Here is a 12,129-nt window from a genome sequence, read left to right on the forward strand (position 1 = left end):
TATGCGCGACCCGGTCCCGTTACCCAGACCCATTACCGGCTTTTAGAGTCCTCCGCGATTACGATCTCTACCCGCTCGGCCAATACGTGTGTTTTCGATCCTTGGAAATGGAACCGCAACAACCACCTTCTTCTTAACCACCCGCGAATCGACGGATGACGCCGCGCCGCTGTCTAACCGCCGCCGCGTCGGATTATGATAACGTCGCTTTGCTGTCGCTCGACTTGCGAACACATTCGTCACACACTAGCGAACGTGAGAACGCTAAAAAGATTGCTCGGGGACACTATAAGGGACGAGAATACATATATGATGAGAATTACGCAAAAAAAATTATTCCGTTGAAAAGGTATAGTTGGCAGTTCTCGCTGCAGAAAGCATAATGATAGCGTTAACGGATAAAAAATTATAGCCAATTTTCTGAAGACAATGTTTACGGCAAACAAATTTGTGGCGTATAAATTGGGACAGCCCAAAAACTTTGAAAAGTAAATGTTGAAATGAAGTCAGAACGCCTTATATATTCAATGTTTATTGAACATTTACTTCTTAGATCATGATTTGACACTAAACAAACATTGTTCACTCAATCATAGCCGGCTTAATCGTCTGATTCGCTTTCACAATGTTTGCATGTTTTGCGAATCTCTTTATTGATGGCCGTCTCCTTCGCAGGAGCACTCTTTGCTGGTTTTTCTCTTAATATCAAAAGATTACAATACAAACTTATTTAACACAAATTTCGATGAAACACCATTTTCTGCACATTTGAAAGTGTTAATCCCAGCCAACGGCCATATCACGCTGCAATAAACCGATTCTCGTCCGATCATCGAAGTTAAACAACGTTGAGCGTGGTTAGTACTTGGATGGGTGACCGCTTGGGAACACCACGTGCTGTTGGCTCTTTTTTTTAATTTCTATCCACTATTAAAATTAATAAAAAGGTACCCTTGTTATCATTATGAATATTTTGCATTTTGGAGCGCTCGTTTCACGATTGGACACTCTGGCCGTCTCGACACAGTCGTTGCCTTAACAATTTGTTTATTTTACTTATATATAAAAACATGTTAAGTTATTAAGGTTTTTACTTATTACTTCTATTACAAATTTCGATGAAACACCATTTTCTGCACATTTGAAAGTGTTAAACCCAGCCAACGGCCATATCACGCTGCAATAAACCGATTCTCGTCCGATCATCGAAGTTAAACAACGTTGAGCGTGGTTAGTACTTGGATGGGTGACCGCTTGGGAACACCACGTGCTGTTGGCTCTTTTTTTTTATTTCTGTCCGCTATTAATATTAATGAAAAGGTACCCTTGTTATCATTATGAATATTTTGCATTTTGGAGCGATGGTTTCACGATTGGACACTCTGACCGTCTCGACACAGTCGTTGCCTTAACAATTTGTTTATTTTACTTAAAAACATGTTAAGTTATTAAGGTTTTTACTTATTATTCCTATTACAAAGTTCGATGAAACACCATTTTCTGCACATTTGAAAGTGTTAATCCCAGCCAACGGCCATATCACGCTGCAATAAACCGATTCTCGTCCGATCATCGAAGTTAAACAACGTTGAGCGTGGTTAGTACTTGGATGGGTGACCGCTTGGGAACACCACGTGCTGTTGGCTCTTTTTTTAAATTTCTATCCACTATTAAAATTAATAAAAAGGTACCCTTGTTATCATTATGAATATTTTGCATTTTGGAGCGCTCGTTTCACGATTGGACACTCTGGCCGTCTCGACACAGTCGTTGCCTTAACAATTTGTTTATTTTACTTATATATAAAAACATGTTAAGTTATTAAGGTTTTTACTTATTACTTCTATTACAAATTTCGATGAAACACCATTTTTTGCACATTTGAAAGTGTTAAACCCAGCCAACGGCCATATCACGCTGCAATAAACCGATTCTCGTCCGATCATCGAAGTTAAACAACGTTGAGCGTGGTTAGTACTTGGATGGGTGACCGCTTGGGAACACCACGTGCTGTTGGTTCTTTTTTTTTTTAATTCTATCCACTATTAAAATTAATAAAAAGGTACCCTTGTTATCATTATGAATATTTTGAATTTTGGAGCGCTCGTTTCACGATTGGACACTCTGTCCGTCTCGACACAGTCGTTACCTTAACAATTTGTTTATTTTACTTATATATAAAAACATGTTAAGTTGTTAAGGTTTTTATTTATTATTTCTGTTACAAATTTCGATTAAACAACATTTTCTGCACATTTGAAAGTGTTAATCCCAGCCAACGGCCATATCACGCTGCAATAAACCGATTCTCGTCCGATCATCGAAGTTAAACAACGTTGAGCGTGGTTAGTACTTGGATGGGTGACCGCTTGGGAACACCACGTGCTGTTGGCTCTTTTTTTTTATTTCTGTCCGCTATTAATATTAATGAAAAGGTACCCTTGTTATCATTATGAATATTTTGCATTTTGGAGCGATGGTTTCACGATTGGACACTCTGACCGTCTCGACACAGTCGTTGCCTTAACAATTTGTTTATTTTACTTAAAAACATGTTAAGTTATTAAGGTTTTTACTTATTATTCCTATTACAAAGTTCGATGAAACACCATTTTCTGCACATTTGAAAGTGTTAATCCCAGCCAACGGCCATATCACGCTGCAATAAACCGATTCTCGTCCGATCATCGAAGTTAAACAACGTTGAGCGTGGTTAGTACTTGGATGGGTGACCGCTTGGGAACACCACGTGCTGTTGGCTCCTTTTTTTTATTTCTGTCCGCTATTAATATTAATGAAAAGGTACCCTTGTTATCATTATGAATATTTTGCATTTTGGAGCGATGGTTTCACGATTGGACACTCTGACCGTCTCGACACAGTCGCTGCCTTAACAATTTGTTTATTTTAGATAAAAACACTTAAAACATAGTTTCCATTAATAAAAATGACGTCTATATACAAAACAAAGAAAAAACTTTGTGCCCCAACTTACGCGGCACGAGTGTCTCAATCTTTACAAATAACGCCATTTCGAAACACACAGAAAAAACAAATTTTCATCGCGATATGTGCACAACTCTTTTTGCACATTTAAACTACATTAAATTTCCAAGAAATTAGATATATTTAAGCAATCAGGGTTGACAAATTTTCAGTTCTAAACGAATCAAGAAGAAACATAATAAAACTGCTTAGGACATATTTTTAGCCTTTGCTTGGCATAGCTACACTGAACAGGTTAATGCTCATGAAAAGTTTGTTTATAAACAGGAATAAAGTTGACGACGATAACATCGGTGTTGTCAACTTATACGGTGTCCCAACCTTTACGTGCCTTAACAGTCCCTTACAATAAATGTCTTGACATAGGTACATGACAACTAGCCTGCGGAGCTTTATACAAAGCAAAAATTGTCTGCGTTACTTTGAAGATACAGCAGCCTATGCAGACATGCATTTCTGTTGGAGTATTCTGGTTGGAAGTAATACAATAATATCCTGAGATTCTCTTTAGACGTCTTCACTGTTTTTAATCTGATCCACTCATTTTTGTCATTTGCTACAAATTTTAAAATTTTGTTATCAATGTAAGCAGGAAATCATGTGATATCATTAGTCACGCTGAACGTCGTATTAACGTTCAGTTTTAAATTCTTGGATTTCACGAAAACAGACGCTTTTCAATTTATTCTTGGAGGGATGGATCTTTCAAAAACCTTCCTAGAAATACCTTCCCTGCAAAATTTAAACTTCCTCGATTACAACATACTTCTATCGATCGGCGGATGTGTCTGACAGAAAACTCGCGAATTTTCGAGCGTTGCTTCGAGCAACTTCGACAGTCCATTTGTACCCGCGACCCGCGACCCGCGAACGTCCAAGAAACCCAGTTTGCGGTCGTTTGATCACGTTCGCGTTCGAAGGGCGCAAAACGTTGATGCAGCGAATCTCTGCTACCTGGGTCGTAACAGACTTACCGGCTGCATGCTTTCGAGTGGCTTTCGCTCGACTGCTTCGTGGAGATATACTTGGAACGTGTTTTATGCTGTCATCGAACATCTCGGAACGACCCGGTGGCTTTTTATCGGCGTTAATTCCGTCGAAGCACCGGAGCCAACGTTTACGACGAGTTTCGTCACTGTTGAATCCGAGATTGTCGGTTTAACTCGTCGGAACACCATCGGGTCGCTGTTAATCTGGTTTCGCGGTGTACGGTGGCAACGGAGGCCTCGTTAACCCCTAATTAAAGGAACAGATTTTACATGCTGTTCGGAAAGTCCGCCGAAAAGAATATTCCCGAGGAGAAGATTCGCTTGTAGTCTAGACGAGTCGGGCCGGGCGGTGCGGGTTCGATGTTGCAATCGATAACGTAAATGTGTGCACCAGCGGCGTCACCGGCACCGGGCTAGGATGGTCGTTAACGCCGTCGAACATAATTATTTAGAATTTATTTAATATCCATGTTTTAACGATGTTAATTACACGGCTGTCGGCCGTCCGCCCAGGCTCGGCGTCCTCGCGTAATCACCCCTCGGGGACTACGCTCGAATCTCCGACGACCTTTAAAACGGTCGCCTCCCCCCCTTCTTCCTCGTGTCTTGATAATGACTTCGTTCCACTTCGACACCGTGACAATTGTTGCTGGCTACCACTTTCGCTGCTTACCGCAACCCCGAAGACGCATCTCCCTTTTTTCTTCATTTCTCTCGCTCTTTTTTCGACGAGCGCGACGATCATTACGTCGTCGTCGAGACGTTCCCCGCACGAGAAACGTTTTCAATGAGTGCATCGAAGTCGATAACGTCGGTTTCACCCGTGTTGTTTTGGCAGAAGAGAGTGTACAGAAATTATGATGACCACCGCTGACAATTAAATGGATGCATACATATAGAGAATCTTCTGTGTATTCTTCAGTCTTACTATAAATTTTATAGTACTACATGCTTTGAACGCTTGTGCCATCGGTGGTACTCGTGCATCCTTTGCATTCGTAGAGCGATTCAAAACAATGTTAATATTTTTACATTTTTATCTTTTTTAAAACGAGAAAGATTGTAGATACATATTGTAAGAACTATCCTAAGTTGGACAAAATATGTATCTGGATTCTATGCTTCGTACAGAGTTGAACATTTCGACGAACAGCGCGCCGAAAGGCGAACGGAACGGAGAATTGACATTAATTTCGGTGAACAGAACGGATTTGTGCTACTCCCAAAATTTCTTGCGAACAACCATGGAAGAAGCTGTAGCGGCGTATATTGCTATTCATTATGCGTTAGCTACGAAGGATAACCGAAGAAAATCAAGAAGATGGTAGCGAACACATTTAAATGGACAAAGAAATACAGAAAATGGCAGAGTTTAGTTAGTGAATTAAAGTTTCCAAGATCCTGACTCCCTACTCCGATTTTTCCCATAGTTTTGGGAAACAAGCTAGGAAGCTAACAAAAAATTATATTCTTGCAGAAGCAGGGTTCAAGGGCATAAAATTTTTCAGATCCTTTTATCATTCTGGGTCTAAACCTTGGTTTGCTTACCTCAGGCTCCCTAGAGAATTCATTTGCTGGGTTAATAGACTTCGATCTGGACACTATCAACTGAGGGCTTCCCTTTTTAAGATTAAACTTGCTGATGACACAAGTTGTGCATGTGGTTGTCTGGTACAGGATCATAATCATATGTTATGGCAATGCCCGATCTATGATAATAATAGAGATGCTCTGATTCGCAAACTTTGCAACAAGGGCTTCTTTCCACCCTATACAATAGATTCCTTTTTGTGCGGACCCTCTCTTTGTCCTCTATTTTACATTCATTTATTTCTTAAGTCTCATTGTTTATATCTTTAGAGTTAGTGCTGTATTCGAAAATGTTCATTGTATTGTCTCAATCTAGTTTATAAGTTATCTATGTAATGTTAGCATGCACAGCCATGTGTATGCTGCTAATAATCCCATGTGGGGTTTTATATAGCTTAATAAAAAAAAAAGAAAAAAAGTTTCCAAGTGTAAGTGGACATTGAAATTTGAATAATATAATAATAATAAAATTTGTATAAAGTGTAAGTGGACATTATAAAAATTTTACAAGCATAACGCCTTCCGCTTTTGAGTATTTACTAAACAAAATTGCTAAGAAAATAGAAAAAGAAAACAGGATACTGTACTAAGAAAAGCAATACCAGCTCAAGATAGGTTAGCATTAACCCTCTTATGAAATCATTTTTATTATTTCAATAATTGTGAAATAAGAAATCTGGAACCGGTCATTTTGACAGGTGGTGGTAGGTTTAGTGTTAAAATAGCTTGAAGTACAAAACGTTGGTACCGGTATAAGCGAATGCCGGTGTCCATCAAAGCTATTTCCGAATATTTATCGATCAGAACGTTTACGGGACCAATATCACCGATTTCGCGGTAAAATCTTTCGCCAGCTTTGGCGAGTACGCAGCGTGGTTACTTGGCTTTGTAACGAGACATCGAAATTCACACGAGTCCGTCGCTATCGGCGCCCGCTGGTCTTAGTTATCTATAATGGCGGTAAATTACCATCCCTATCTGCCGCGTGCCCGTGACTGCGCTGAGGAACGACGGGAAACACGGCCGCGTGGGTGGCTGAGGTAACCTGCGACGTGGGTCCAACCTCGGTGTTATTCGACTGTGAACGAGTGGTCTCCGGTGCAAGGGTCACGTAAAGACTCGCACACACCATTGCGACGATGTCCGGTACATCGGCTGGTCCCGTCACGGCGATGCGATGATCCTCTATGAATAATCGACATTGCGTTCACCCGCGTTTACTTAGCTCGGTGGGTGTACAGGTGGGTGGAGGACGTGGATCACAAGATTATCTTGTCCGTGGCAGACGTCTCGTTTCGGGGATCAGTCTTATTGTCTACCTTGGCCGCGAGACCTTACGAGGAAGTGAGCCTGGGAAAAAAAAATTTCGAGACACCGTACACTCGGATCCTCCAGCTGGTAACTTAACCCACCTATGTCCCTTGTCGATGCTACACGGAACTTTACGAGCGATCCTGACAGCCGCGCGATTCGATGATATTCCTCGTCCCGTCAACTGTTCCCTCAATCCCGTGCACTCTTTTTATCCGAATCGTTGTTATGCTAACCAAATTCACTGAAAACCCCGTTTTTTGGATTAAATTCCATTTGGGTCATTGCGGGACAGATGCATCACATTTTGTTTACTGTTTATAGAAATGTTATTGGGAATAATTGAAAGGTACAGGCTGGCATGGTTTAATTATTTATTTAAGTCTCCTTAATAAAATATAACGTTAAATGAGTTAAGCCATTTGGGGCATTCTGAACAACAAATCCAATCTACTTTAGATGTGGTTGAATAGTAATCTTCCAAACATGCAATATTTTCGCATTTATTCAAATTATTTAATATATAATCATTTATATTTTATATTCTGATAATTGTTTTCTAATTTTAGGGCGTCGCTTATATAAAAAATTCAGTAAAAAGACCATTTACAGCCATACTTTTAGTATATATGTTTTCTCCTATCGATCGTATTTGCTGTTAATAAATTTTAATAATTATATAATAAACGATCGAACCGTTGCGCCGAAAACATTTGAAAATTTGTACTTTTAGTATGTACAAGAAAAATTACAATTTCAACACGTTTCGACGTATTCGAAGCCATTTTAGTCGTTATTCACACTTTTAAAAACTTTACTAAGATCCTCACTTCTGAAAACATAAACCCTGACTAAAACAATGATGAAACTGTTTGTAAAGACCATCAAGGCCTTCCTGATCGGTTGTTACAATGAACCCACGCATCCTGTGATTGGCTATTTCACATCATGCGACGTTTCGTGTTGCCAGGCGCAAAAACAAAAATAACGTTTAGATGTTTTAAAATTAAAATTGTATAACATTTACAGACCAAATTATGTCAAAATATTAAGTGTAAACATTATAGATTACAATAAAAATATTACCGTATCAAGTTAGCATAGCAGAATACGAGGTGAATCACGAATAATGATCAGTAGAGATTACTCAACAACAAGAGATGTTTTCAAAAGAACTTTCACGTGATTATTGCAATTGTTGTAAAAAATGTAATTGTAATTGTAAATTGTAATTTTTTAAATGTTATGATACGTTTCCGAATTCGCCTTGAAATCCTTTAACAAATAGGCGTAAAAAAATTACAGTTGTATTCGCAAGAAATTGAAGGCACCTTGAAAAATCATAAAAAAAAGAGTTAACGAAAAATTTGCTATAATCACGTGAAATAAACCATGCTATACCTGATAAAAAACATTTTCGATCGGACTGCTAATAACGAAGTAATCTCTACTGATCACGATTCGTGATTCACCCCGTATACATTTTCTGCACAAATATGAAATAAAGAATATTTGTCTTCAAAGTGTCCAGAATTAATTCCACCAGTGTAGAAGAAAGTTACAGACTTTCACTGTAGGACATCGATCGTGGAAGAACGGGAGATGCTTTTGTGCCGGTTTCTTTTTTTTTTATTTTTGGTCCCGATTCGAATCGATCGCGTCCGATAAGACGTGGGTGGTGCGATGGTTGTTGGGATAGCTTCCTGCCCCTTCTCGCCGGGTTCCACGACTGGTTGCACAAGATGTATTGTAAAATTCCGTGATTTATCTAGCCGAGCGTTGACTTTCCCGTCGCCGCGCCGCGCCGGTCGAAATAAATTCCGCGCGACGAGATTCGTTACGCTACCGTATCGACGGGATCGGCAGGTACGGTCGCGCGAGATCTACTTTCGCCGTGTTTATCGCGCCTCTTCCGGTTCTCTTTCTCGGATTTCGCGCGAAAACTCGATCAACGATACACCGAGATAAACCGACGTCCTAACAAGCGGCCAAAGGAGCAAATAGACGCGCGCGAGCTGATCCCCCGCGATACGTTTCAATCACAGACTAAAAATAACAGTTATTTCAGAAATTTTTCCAAAAAAAATCATTGAAAATATGTTCATTTATACAAGTGGAAGTTACCTGTTAGTAAATTTTGTAGAAATTTTTCGAGTAACGAAGCAATTAAAAAATGTCAAGATTCATCTATTATGATTACAATGACAAAGAATTTTTTTGATCATTAACGTCTAGACTTTATGCATTTATTACAAAAGTGAGTAGGTGCAATTTAAATCAATGAACAGATTAAATATATTTTAAATAATTATTTTAAATAATTTATCGGTTTCAGCTTGTTGAAATCATTAAAAGATGAAAGGAATTTATAATTGACTCCTCTTACCTATAATCGATGGAAAAGATTTTTATTTTATTGTACATAAAAATTCGTAGTCTGTTAATGACCGTTATCGATGACAGAATTCATTTCTGGAATAACTTGGTTATTCGTAATCGAAAACAGTTCTCGTTACCAGTAATAGTTATTGAAATGAATTCCGTCATCGATAATTACTAATGATCATACAAATTTTAGTTATTCGTAATGGTTATTTGCAATCAAACTCATTTAAATAATATTAGCTCGTGTGCCACAGCTTTTAGAATTTTGGTTATAGCAATTATGGTCTGTGGTTGTAATCCATAGCGGCGCACAGTGAGGGAGAGAAAGAGAGATTAGGCAGCCTCGTTATCGGTTGCAACGCTCTGTATCTTTTAGCGGACGCTTAACCAATGTTTTGAGCGGTACCGCAGATAACGGAGCTAATGAAATTGTTAGAGACGCGCGGCTCCGGTTAACGACACCAGCCTGACACTCCGGATTCAAAAACGCCGCGCGCCACCGTATTTTCGTTTAAAGGCCAGGTAAATTGTATACCGTTATTAGCTTGGGCTCCTTTACCATCGGCGTTAATAGCCGCGGACCAGTTACATCAAAATTAATGAAGCGAGGAATTCTCTGATCTACAGTCGGCCGCAAAAGTGCAAGCGCGCGTGCCAAGATTCGAATATTTGATACGAAACACCGGAGTTTCGATCAATTGACGGACGTTCGGATGAAATGACGATACTAATAGATATGTTAAAGCGAAGAGAAAATAATTGCATACGTCTCAGTGTGACCCGTTGGGACTATGTAGTACACTTCCTGGTTTTGTGTTCTTGGATTACAAATGTTTGTCGGAATCTGTCCAAATAAAATGTTCTAAACCCTTGTCTTTCGAAAATGTTTTAAGTCTGGCTGGTGAACGTGGACTTTTGTGACCGATCGTACAATTCAGAAAAATGTCTGTGTCTCTAAAAGCTGTTTCACCATTAGAATAGTACACATTTTTCCAGAGGGTGTTATTTAAGTTTCGTTGACTGCATTTTAAATTTCTCTCATCTGTATGCTGTGTGTTGTGCGTAAAAATGTTCAACGTTGTTTAATGCACTCGTGCAATAAGCGCAATACATTGTGGTTTTTCGAAGAGACAGCCTTGTGTTTGCGCATGCAAACGAAGAAGAAATACGAAGAGAGCGAAGAAGCGAAAAACTGCAGTCTTGCGGAGAAAATTTCGTTGTGATCGATAACGCCGGTTTGCAAAACAGCATTTTCATATTTAAACGGGCCCAGTGCAAGCACTTCCGAACTGAGGAGCGTGGACCGCGATAATGTATCGATCTGCCAGGTGCAACGTCGTGTCGCCTGAGATATTCTCGCCAGATATACAATAGCCATATTTTCTCGATATTGTCTTTACCGTTTCCGTGCGGCGAAGAAATATTCCGCGCGCACGTGAGACACTCTCGCGTAGTTTATTCGACGAGATAATGCGCACTTTTAAGCGTCCTCGAACGGTAAATTATTCTTATCGCGGGCTGCAAACTCCGTTTCTACCGGCGAACAGCTGTCGGCGCGATGACAAACGCGCGTTTGTTCATTATTTTATCGGCGTCAAACGCGCCGTTTCGAAATCTCTTCGATCCACCGTCACATTGTTTCGCGTCCGCCTTTTTTTCCCTCCGGGAACACTGTTGCTGCTTCGGCCTTCCATCGCCGATGTGGGAACGACGAAGCCTCTCTCGATCGGCTCCAATAAAACGTGATCACACCGCTTCGCCGGATATTTATCGGCAAAGATTACAGCCACGTAAATAAATCGTAAATTATCGTAAACGCGCGGGAACGCGTGGCGCAATCGTTGCCTCGTGGAATCGATTCGTAATTTACACTCGTCCCGCTTTCACCCTTCCCCTTGTCTCAATAACCGTTCCAACGAATCGAACGATATCGTTGTCGGCTCTGGAACATTCATCTTTTAAGCTGTAGGCAACCAATAGAACAGTGCTTTACGAAATAGTTGCTTCAGTTTGTTAGAACACCTTGGTTCAGAGTCTAAGATCAAAGGAAATGGAGACTGATTTAACCAGCAGCAATTGTACTCTTTGTCGAAAGTTAACACATTAACACGTTCAGTTTTATGACGGTCATATTATGTGGACATCACAATTCATTCTGCATCTTGAAATTTTAATCGTGATCATAATGTATGTTCATAAACAAAATTTTATTAGATTTCGTAGGATGTAGAAGGATTAAGGGAGTATAATCGATGTGATAAATTTTTAACTCTGCAATTTGACTCTCACGAAGTAAATCTTTTTGATTTTCAAGGACTTTCCAGAGTGCTAGTTTAGCAGCTATGGGTGACGCTATTCTTTGACCGGGTTTAGAAATACATTTTTATCGCGATATCTTTGAATGAACCGAGTTTTATTACGATTTTTACAATGCAAAAGGGTCAGAAGCAGCACCCATGACAATATATTTTAATAAGTAGCTCTATCGGTAATAATAAATTTGCTACAGAATGGTGGCAGAAAGTAAAGCTTACGTCGACGCGCGACGTCTTGATCTTCAAAATAGAAAAGAAATATTGTGAACCGGGCCTAAACTGTATACCTAACACCGGTCGTCGGCGAACGAAACAGTAACAGTGGCAGGTGAGAAAATGCGCATGGAGCGGTGGTACCATGAAGAGTGCCGTAAAGAGAATGGGATTGGAACGGAGAACGCGGAACAGAGGCGCGTGCATTGTGCTAGCCCAGCGAGGCATCGTGTACGACAGAGAGCGCGCAATGGAGCCGTGTCCTCATCCGCGCACTTGGCGCGCATCGTGCAATAGCGAACAGGAAAGAAAAGGACGGT

At 40.1% G+C, this 12,129-nt stretch overlaps 1 protein-coding gene and 6 non-coding genes across 14 annotated transcripts in view; all 7 read left to right on the forward strand.

The window, feature by feature from the left end:
• The window catches only part of LOC143218411 (uncharacterized), a 641,385-nt gene that overhangs the window by 125,404 nt on the left and 503,852 nt on the right, over positions 1-12,129 (forward strand). The gene's annotated exons all lie outside the window — the stretch shown is intronic.
• LOC143221714 (5S ribosomal RNA) lies at positions 787-906 on the forward strand. The gene has a single exon (XR_013011834.1). It is a non-coding gene; the product is annotated as a 5S ribosomal RNA (ribosomal RNA).
• LOC143221716 (5S ribosomal RNA) lies at positions 1,160-1,279 on the forward strand. The gene has a single exon (XR_013011836.1). It is a non-coding gene; the product is annotated as a 5S ribosomal RNA (ribosomal RNA).
• LOC143221720 (5S ribosomal RNA) lies at positions 1,527-1,646 on the forward strand. The gene has a single exon (XR_013011838.1). It is a non-coding gene; the product is annotated as a 5S ribosomal RNA (ribosomal RNA).
• Positions 1,900-2,019, forward strand: LOC143221710 (5S ribosomal RNA). The gene has a single exon (XR_013011833.1). It is a non-coding gene; the product is annotated as a 5S ribosomal RNA (ribosomal RNA).
• On the forward strand, positions 2,275-2,394 carry LOC143221721 (5S ribosomal RNA). The gene has a single exon (XR_013011839.1). It is a non-coding gene; the product is annotated as a 5S ribosomal RNA (ribosomal RNA).
• Positions 2,642-2,761, forward strand: LOC143221708 (5S ribosomal RNA). Its single transcript, XR_013011831.1, has one exon. It is a non-coding gene; the product is annotated as a 5S ribosomal RNA (ribosomal RNA).

The sequence above is a fragment of the Lasioglossum baleicum genome, chromosome 2 (genome assembly GCF_051020765.1).
Source record: "Lasioglossum baleicum chromosome 2, iyLasBale1, whole genome shotgun sequence".
In the NCBI taxonomy this organism is placed as follows: domain Eukaryota; kingdom Metazoa; phylum Arthropoda; class Insecta; order Hymenoptera; family Halictidae; genus Lasioglossum; species Lasioglossum baleicum.